Raw genomic sequence first — 8,736 nt, forward strand, 5'->3', positions numbered from 1 at the left:
GGATAAATCACGCAGCAGGGACGTATGCATAACTTTTTGTAAGGAGTTAAAGAAGTAAACAAATTACTACACCAAAATGGGAGATGAGAAATAGGGAAGAGCAATACCAACAAACCCACACACCTAAAAATTGCAAATTATAGAGGAGGAAAACTTTTTCAAAATTATGGTTCTAATTCTAATTACTTTTTAGAAGTTGAGTTATTCATTATTACCTTTATTATGGTGTTAAACCATCAAACCAGGCAACATCGTTCATTCAATTATGTCATAGTACATCATTTTGCACATTCTTTATATGTCTAACAAATAAACAAAATTCAACGAAGCGGTATCACTGGAACATGCATCCGCCCCTAAATAACGGAAAAAAATGAAAAATCATAAGTCACTTGTCTTCTTAAATGCAATTTCCATCGTCATATAACAAAAGATAAGTCGTTTCTGAGAAATCAAAATTTAGTATCCCTAGTAAAAAGGTAATCGCCAATGTTCTTCAATTCACCACCTAGACATATAGACATAAACAAAGTAGTCGACTGAGGAATGGAGACCATTTTGGGCTGGTCTCATGATCCACCTCAACTTCGGACGACTACGAAACATCACCAGGTAATCTCCTGCAATAAAGTGTATACTTTTGTTTTCCTCCCACCTCCTAACATTGTTGTACCTCGTGAAACAAAGCTATCAACAAATGGAACCTATTCCGTCTTAATTACTGTATTTATTATTGACACAAGGGATCTTTCCAACTTCGAACAAAGCCAAGCAATGAATATCAACAACATTAATATGCATCTGGGAGACTGAGAAAGCGCACCTGGAGCAGTACTTAATTGATAAAGACAAAATACTCTGAATATAATCCAAATCCCAAGGAGAAACATTAATTGATGGTATTGGGATTTGGGAAACAACGATCACCAATATATTTAATGGGAATGAGAAACAATTAATTACTTCCTCTGAGAAACAATTAATTTGTCATGGTTATTGAAAATAATTAGTCAAAAATATTTGTCTTTTACAAAATCAGGACTTACTCTAGTAAATATGAAGAGACGTTAATTTTATCAAGCAAGAGTCTTAATAAAATGAGATAAAAGATAAAATTAGGACAATTTAATTAATTATCTTTTTAATTAATATTTTAAAGAGGCACAAACAAATAAAAGGAGCGGGTCGGGGCACATTGCTTTGAATTTCGGCTGTAAATTACTCATCTCGTGGATTATGTAAGTTGTAACAAATTACTGATGGGTTGATGGGTGGACTGAAACAGTCTAAAAGATATTTGGTTCACGAATTCGATTTAATGTTCACAATGCAACTTACCAATACTTATAAGTTCAGTGTCTACTTTACATTAACAATTCACGTTTGCGTTGTATTGTTACTTTTGTTCCATAAAAGGACTTATTTGCAATTTACCCAAATTCTTCTTCTATATAAATGGAGAAGTTGTCTCCTAATTTAACTATCAGGATCCAACTTGAGATTCTTCCATTTCACCCTTTCCAGAAAATGAAGTCATCTTCCCCTTCAAAAACTAAATGCTTATGTGCCAATGGTGAAAATTCTAAGGAAATGAGCTTGAAATACAAAGAGATAATATCAGCCCTCCCCAAGCGTGAAACTCCCTATCCTCCTTATGAACTCTGCCAATACCAAGGCTTTTGGTTCCCTTTTATCTTCCTAGAAGGAATTGTACTTTTGCCAGAGATTTTCGAAGCTCAACCCTCTGATATTTTCCTTTGCAGTTATCCAAAATCAAGTACTACTTAGCTTAAAGCATTGGCCTTTTCTATTATGATCAGAGATCGTTTCTTTGATAATGACTCCACAAACCCTTTACTCACCAAGTTACTTCACGAATTTATACCAACTATGGAAGTTGATTATGTCAACAACCCTACTTTGCTAGACACTGAGTTGCCATTGCTGGCTACACATCTTCCTTACTTTTTCTCGTGAGCACATGATTTTTGCCCGACTAAAATTACTTCTACAAAGTTCAAAAATAGATCTTTCTAAATTATTTTTCGTTTTTATTGAATTTTAGGATTTTTTGTCTGCTTTTGGTTACTTATTTAATATTTAAAATTATAAAAAATACCAAAAATATATAAAATATTCATTGCATAACATCTTAAATTTAATTGCACATTAGGTTTTAATTAATTTGAATAAAACTTTAAATTAAAGGAAAAGAAAGAGAAAAACAAAGAAAGAAAAGGGGTTGCATTTGTATTGGGCCATTCTCGAGGAAGCCCAATTGCTAAGATCCCTCAAATCAACGCGGCCCAGGTCCAACGCCCACCCAATCCGGTCCAGATTCCTCACTTAACCAAAACGGCGTCGTTTTAGTAACGACGATCTTAGCCGTTGATTTCCTTTGATCGAACGACCCACAACTCCACTCTCCAATCCCCTATATATATCGGAGACCCCTCCTCCACCCCCCCAAAACCCCATAGGTCCCTCTCACTTCTCCATCTCTCTTACTCAGCCTAACCCTAGCCGCCCCCAAACTCCCACAAACCTCCACCGGCGGTCGCCATTCTGGCACCACCAAACGACCTCCAAATCCGCCCAAATTCACACCCCACACTCCTCACCTCATCCTCAATCCAAATCTACCTTCAATTTTCCTAAAACACCACTCAAAATCCTCGAATTTTAGATCTGAAAACGGCCAGAAAACCTAATTTCGTTCTTTCTGATTCCTTCATCAAGTTCAAGCTGTTTTGAGTTGAAACTAACATTAATTATTTGTTCTTGTCAAGAACAATTAATTAATGTAAGCTTTAGTTCATTACGGAATCATCGGAATCCGGTCGAGCCTCTTGTTTCGCTTCAAGATGGGTAGTTTTGTTTTTCTTTACTAGGTACATCCTTGCCCTCTTTATCTTGTTTTGTTATTTTGTTTGCTTTAAGAAAGATTAAAAAAAAAAAAAAAGAGAGAAGAACAATGTGTTTTAGGTATTTAATCAGAACTTGTTTGATGAACGTTTATCTCAGTTTAATTAGTTTAGCTTAGTAATTAGTTAATTAACAGTAAATTAACATTTTGGCTATTTGTTTTAAGGCGCAACATGTCTGTTTTGTTTTAAGGGTTTATGTGATTTTAACAGCTCAATTGCATGCTAGTTAGTTTTAATTATTGAATTAATTAGATTAATTTTGCTTCTTTGTTTATTGGGACTGATTTACATGATTTCTTTCTACTATGGCTCATGTGTAATTAATAGGAGTTAAAGGGGTCAAAGGGATTTGGAAAATTAGGGAATCTGATTTGTTTGTTGGGGAAGTCTCTAGAAGGGACTAAAATGCATTTTTAAAAAAATCAGAGTTAATTTCAAGTTGGTGTCACAAGAAATAATTTTCAGAAGTTAAAGGGTAAGAAATAAAAAGAACCATCTAGAAACAAGGACAGCTGTCCAAATTCAGTTTTGAAAGATGCTATTTTCCTAAATTTTAGGGAGGGCCTGACAGATTCTATTTTTTTTTTGGGACTCTCTCTCATTCTCTCTGATTACACACACATAGCCTATATAATAGGACTCATTCTGCATTCTAAAACAGGAATTTTCGGACGCGTAAGAGAGCCCTGAAAAAATATTCCAAGACTCTTTCTCCTCATTTTCCAATCTGATCTCCTTTTTAAGTTCAAAGCTAGAAAACAAAAGAAAAAAATTCAGGCTGTGTTTCTTTTCATTTGCCACTGTTCTTTTGCTGGGATTCATGGTTTGAGTTTGAGGCTGCTGTGGTTTTGGTTTTTCTGCTTTGTGTTCTTGCTGCTGTTTCTTCTCAGAATTTCAGAGACTTATTTTCTCTTCTACTTACTTTTGCTGCTTTAAGGTACACATTGATAACTTTGTATGATTCTGAGCTTAGCACAATCAATTTGAGCTTGAAATCTGTGAAATTCATATGGTCGTTGTACTTACATGATGTTATATATCTTCTTGTGAAATGTTCTAAGTGTTTGAATGGCTTGAATTGACATTCGCTCACCTCTTACCTGTCTGCTGCTGTTATGAATGTCCTTAAGCACATGTATTACTATTAGTTTCTATTATTGGCATCTCCACATCATAATTTGTTGATCATGAATTCTAATCTATAGACTTCCTAATGGTTTGTTAAGACAACATGTCAAGCTATTTGTGAAGGACTGATAATGTTATGTCATGGCTTCAACTTATGGGTCTGGCCATCAATAGGCCAGATCTGTGAGTCTCAAACCCAAATCAAGCCATTTTGAAATGTTGTAAGCTATTGTTCGTCAAATTGACAAGCGTTGTGGATGAAATCGAAGGTTACAGTTATTATAGCATTTCATCAAGTGTAGTAAACTCAATCAGTCAGGACTATGTAATTTTATTTCTTGTTATAGTTATAATTTAGTTGAAAATCCATTTAGTTGAAATTTGAAGTTCCCTTTATATGGGTAGTTCAACTTTAATTCTTGAGTATTGGTTTGATAAAATGGTTCAAATTTGTATTATGAATGTTTAAGCATGTTGTTTTATTTTTCTATCATTGGTAATAGAGACCAACGGAGATTTAGTGAATGTAGCACTTGGTGAAAGATCTGTTTGAGGCGTATATGTACAGATTTTCAGTCACAATTTTGAATTCGTTTGAATGTTAAAAGCAGTTGTTTGAGCAGTAAACTTTAAGACAAAGTAGACTGAAATTTGAATCACAAGAGCTTAATGGCATGAGTAATTCATTAGGAAATTATTTATATAATTGGAACCATTGTACTAGTGCTTTTCTTCTTCAAATGTAGCTTATTACGTTTTGGGATATGAACTTAGCTGACTTGGTGTTATAAATTGACTTGGTAAAGTGTCTGATTAATTCTCTGCAATTATTGCCACACAAATAAGTCTGGGCCACCGTAGTAATGGGGAAATAATTGGGATTATGAGGTACTTTATAAAACTGGACCTGAGCCGAAATTCAAGTCTGTTTGACACTCTATCAATAATTGATTCAGCGTCAATTATTTGTTCATAGGATGACCCATTTTCCTTTTAAAGGTGAATGTCTATCAATCATCAGACAATTCCAACAACTTAGATTTAATTAATTCTTCTAGCTCTCATTAGTTGAAATGTACGCTTCTTCCACACTCTTATACATGATTCATGGCCTCACATTAATCTCAAATCCTAGAAAAATAATTAATTCATGAACACCTGTAGAAATGCTTTTAGGCACACATTTAATCTATTATCGTAATTGTGCACACGTTCGCGTTACATGATTATAATTTTCCCAAATAAATCAAAGTACGCGTTCGCGCGACTTTGGCCGAACAATTTTAATAAATTGTTATTAATTGTGTACACGTACGCGTGACATGATTTTTGGCACACCAAACAAACAGATTCACACACACACGTGGTTCATTTTCAAGATAATTCCATAATGCCATAATAAAGTAATTTAAAAGCGGTAAAAGGTAAAACGCACATAGGTTCTAAAACACGTAATTAAACAATTTAATTAATCCATGTATGATTAAAGCAACCTTGCTAAAACCACGGAATTCGGGAGTGCCTAATACCTTCTCCCGGGTTAACAGAATTCCTTACCCGGTCTTTTGATTTTCGCAGACGTTAAACAGAGTCAAATTTCCTCGATTTGGGATTTAAAATAAACTGGTGACTTGGGACACCATAAATTATCCCAAGTGGCGACTCTGAAATAATTAAATAATACGATTTTGAATAATGTCACTTTAATTGGAAAAACTCTCTATCCCCCTCGGAAAAAATGAGGTGTGACAGTTCTGGCGACTCTGTTGGGGATCGAACCCAGAATCTCTGGTTCAGGGTTCAAGAATTCGAGCTTGTTGTTGTGATTTTTACTTGGCTTTATTGATCGTTATTACTGTATTTGTGGGTCTAATGTGCTAATTGCCGCTCATTTACCGCTTTGATATTATTTGAACTATATTAAATTGTTTTCTTACGCCTCCCTTCCGAGTCTTCTAAAAATATGGTGCACACGTATGTATGGCCCACTTTTCTGTTAGAGGTCATACCAAATAAAACGAGGATGGATCAGCCATTAGGCCGGGTAGACTTTCGTGCTCCCGGTACGTCGCTCCCACCACGGCTCAAGTTGTCCCGCTTGGGTAAGCCATGTCTAGAACACACCCCCAGGTTTAAACCTAGAATAACATAACCTTATGCCAGATCCCTAGTAGGAACGTTTGTTTGCATCACGTGCGTTTGATTTAGGGGACTCAACATAGGGGTTGGGTCCGTCTAGGACAAGTATACCCGAAATAAAGACCATCCTGATGCATCTTACCTGCTATGTGTGAATTTATTTCGGCTTATTTGTTGATCGGTTAAGAAAATAAAAGAAAAAACAAGAGTGAGGTAGGATAGAAAATTCACCCGGTTCTGAAAACCCTGGTATTTGAAAATGCCTCGAAACTCTGCCAAAAGTTTTGAAAAAAAAGAAAAAAAATGCATTTCAAAAATGAAAGTAAATCAATATCATGCTCTTCCAATTATGTCAAAACTGACCGAACTACACGAGTCTGATTCTCACCGGATGTGAGATACGTAAGCAAATCTCATCGGTACCGACCCCAATTTTTCCAATCAAATAAATAAAGTATGTCCATTGGTTAGAAAATAAAACCGACCCAGCTTCGATTAAGTCCTGCGCCGTTTTTGCCAGAATAGCCATAGAATACCTTTAAATTATCAAATGGCTAGTCTCGTCAAGAACGGACATGTCTGTCAATAAGGCATCACTTTTCCCATAAAGTGTCTTACCTCGGCCTCAAAACTTTATTTGAAAGTGGGAAGGGGCCATTATTGCAAAGATGACCATTTTGGCCAACGCCGCACAAATAGTCACCTTCAGGTGATTTCCCTTTGAAACAAAATTGAAAACTGGTTTTTGCAAAAGAGTCTGCTGGTCTGTCTTCCGAACTAGAGTCAACCCTAACCCTAACCATTCACACGTACAAAATGAACACTGTCTAGAACCCGCCGTGAAATATTGTAGAGCAGGCTCCACTATAGCTTCAAATGTGGTGGTATGACTTGGGTAAAGATGGTCAAGACTGGGTAGTAGAACATTTGGGTGCTCTTACGGATATTATGAAGGTCAAGCCCCGGAATGATCTGATCAAGACTTTAGTGCCCTTCTGAGATCCCGTTCACAATGTCTTCCGCTTCTCAGACTTTAAGCTCACTCCCACCCTAGAGGAAATAGCCGGATATACTGGTTTCGGCCGGAACTTGAGAAAATAGCAACTTATATTCCCAAGGCCTCCCTCTGTGCGCCGGTTCTTTGATATTTTGAACATCAGTAAACAAATAAGGAAGAACAATATAAACAATGGATGTTGCTCTTTCTACTTCCTGTACTCCAGGTATAGACATCCAAATGGGTTTGAAACGCATGAAAAGGGGTTGAACAACAAGCAAAGTAAAGATACTTGGAAAATTCATCGTCACTTTGCTTTCATAGTGGCATTCCTGGGCATCATAGTCTTCCCAAATGAAAAAGGGACGATTGATATCCGTATGGCTAGAATTGCACAAGTCATAACTGCCAAAGAAGATCACACACTTGCTCCACTTATATTGTCGGATATCTATCGGGCATTAACACGGTGTAAGTCTGGGGCGACGTTCTTTGAAGGTTGTAATATCCTTCTACAAATGTGGTTAATTGAACATCTTCGCCTTCATCAAAAATTTATAAGCTACAGCCCAAGCAAGAGCAACTTCATTGAGAGTTATGAGGAGAGGGTAAAAGATTACAACTCTCCAGAAGGGGTTGAATCTTGGATCGCCCACTTGAGAACTTTAAAGGCGAATCGAATTGAGTGGACTTTAGGATGGCTCCAAGTGAGGGAAGTCATACACATGACAACCACAAAGAACGATTTGCTATTGATGGGCTTGAGAAGTGTCCAACCATATGCACCGCAAAGGGTTCTAAGACAATTGGGAAGATATCAAGTGGTGCCTGAGGATGAAGATTTGAGTGTCCAAGTTATTGAGCTATACCCCGAAGCCCCACTTTCCGAGGCTTTAATCCAACAAATCTGGAATGGTTGTCGATACTTAAAAGAGGACACCCAAGTGCCCGATCTTGCAAGAGGAGAAGTAGATCCAGGCTATGCCACATGGTTCGAAAGAAGAAACTGCATTAATGATGAACCAGAGCCCGAGCCTGAAAGGCCCGCCAAAAGGCCTCATATTCAGGCTTTTGATGACAAAGTCCGAGAGCATTTGGCCTGGGGAGAAAAGGAAAAGAAATATCAAGCCACCATTCACGCCTTAGAGGAAAAGTTGAGGAACCTCGCATTTGAGAATGACTTACAGGCACAGGTAACCGAAGGTGAAAAGAGAAAATTGACCCGAGAGAACGAGGCTCTCCGAGCCCAACTCCGGGACATGAGGATAGCCGCCGAAACGCCTGTAAGGATCGAAAGATATGAAAAAATCATCAGTAACATAAGAATGTAGGTACACGACTATGCAACTGACTTGATAAAGGCCGAAAAGAATTTGCTAAATGCTCAAACAATGTTGGCCAAAGGAGCAGAAGAACAAGCCCACCATTTGAGACAAAAATATGGCAAAGAAATAACAGTTCTAAAGGAAAAGCTGTTTGCCCTTGAGAATGAAATGATCCAGCAAATCAAAGATTTTCAGACAGAAAAGGAGCACTGCTACGCAC

The 8,736-nt window shown here is 37.1% G+C and overlaps 1 long non-coding RNA gene across 1 annotated transcript; it reads left to right on the top strand.

Moving 5' to 3' along the window:
* Positions 1-2,136: 2,136 nt before the first annotated feature.
* LOC104119892 (uncharacterized) lies at positions 2,137-4,580 on the top strand. The gene is made up of 2 exons (XR_011410706.1): positions 2,137-2,891; positions 4,154-4,580. It is a non-coding gene; the product is annotated as an uncharacterized lncRNA (long non-coding RNA).
* Positions 4,581-8,736: the final 4,156 nt, after the last annotated feature.

The sequence above is a fragment of the Nicotiana tomentosiformis genome, chromosome 1 (assembly GCF_000390325.3).
Source record: "Nicotiana tomentosiformis chromosome 1, ASM39032v3, whole genome shotgun sequence".
NCBI classification, from domain to species: domain Eukaryota; kingdom Viridiplantae; phylum Streptophyta; class Magnoliopsida; order Solanales; family Solanaceae; genus Nicotiana; species Nicotiana tomentosiformis.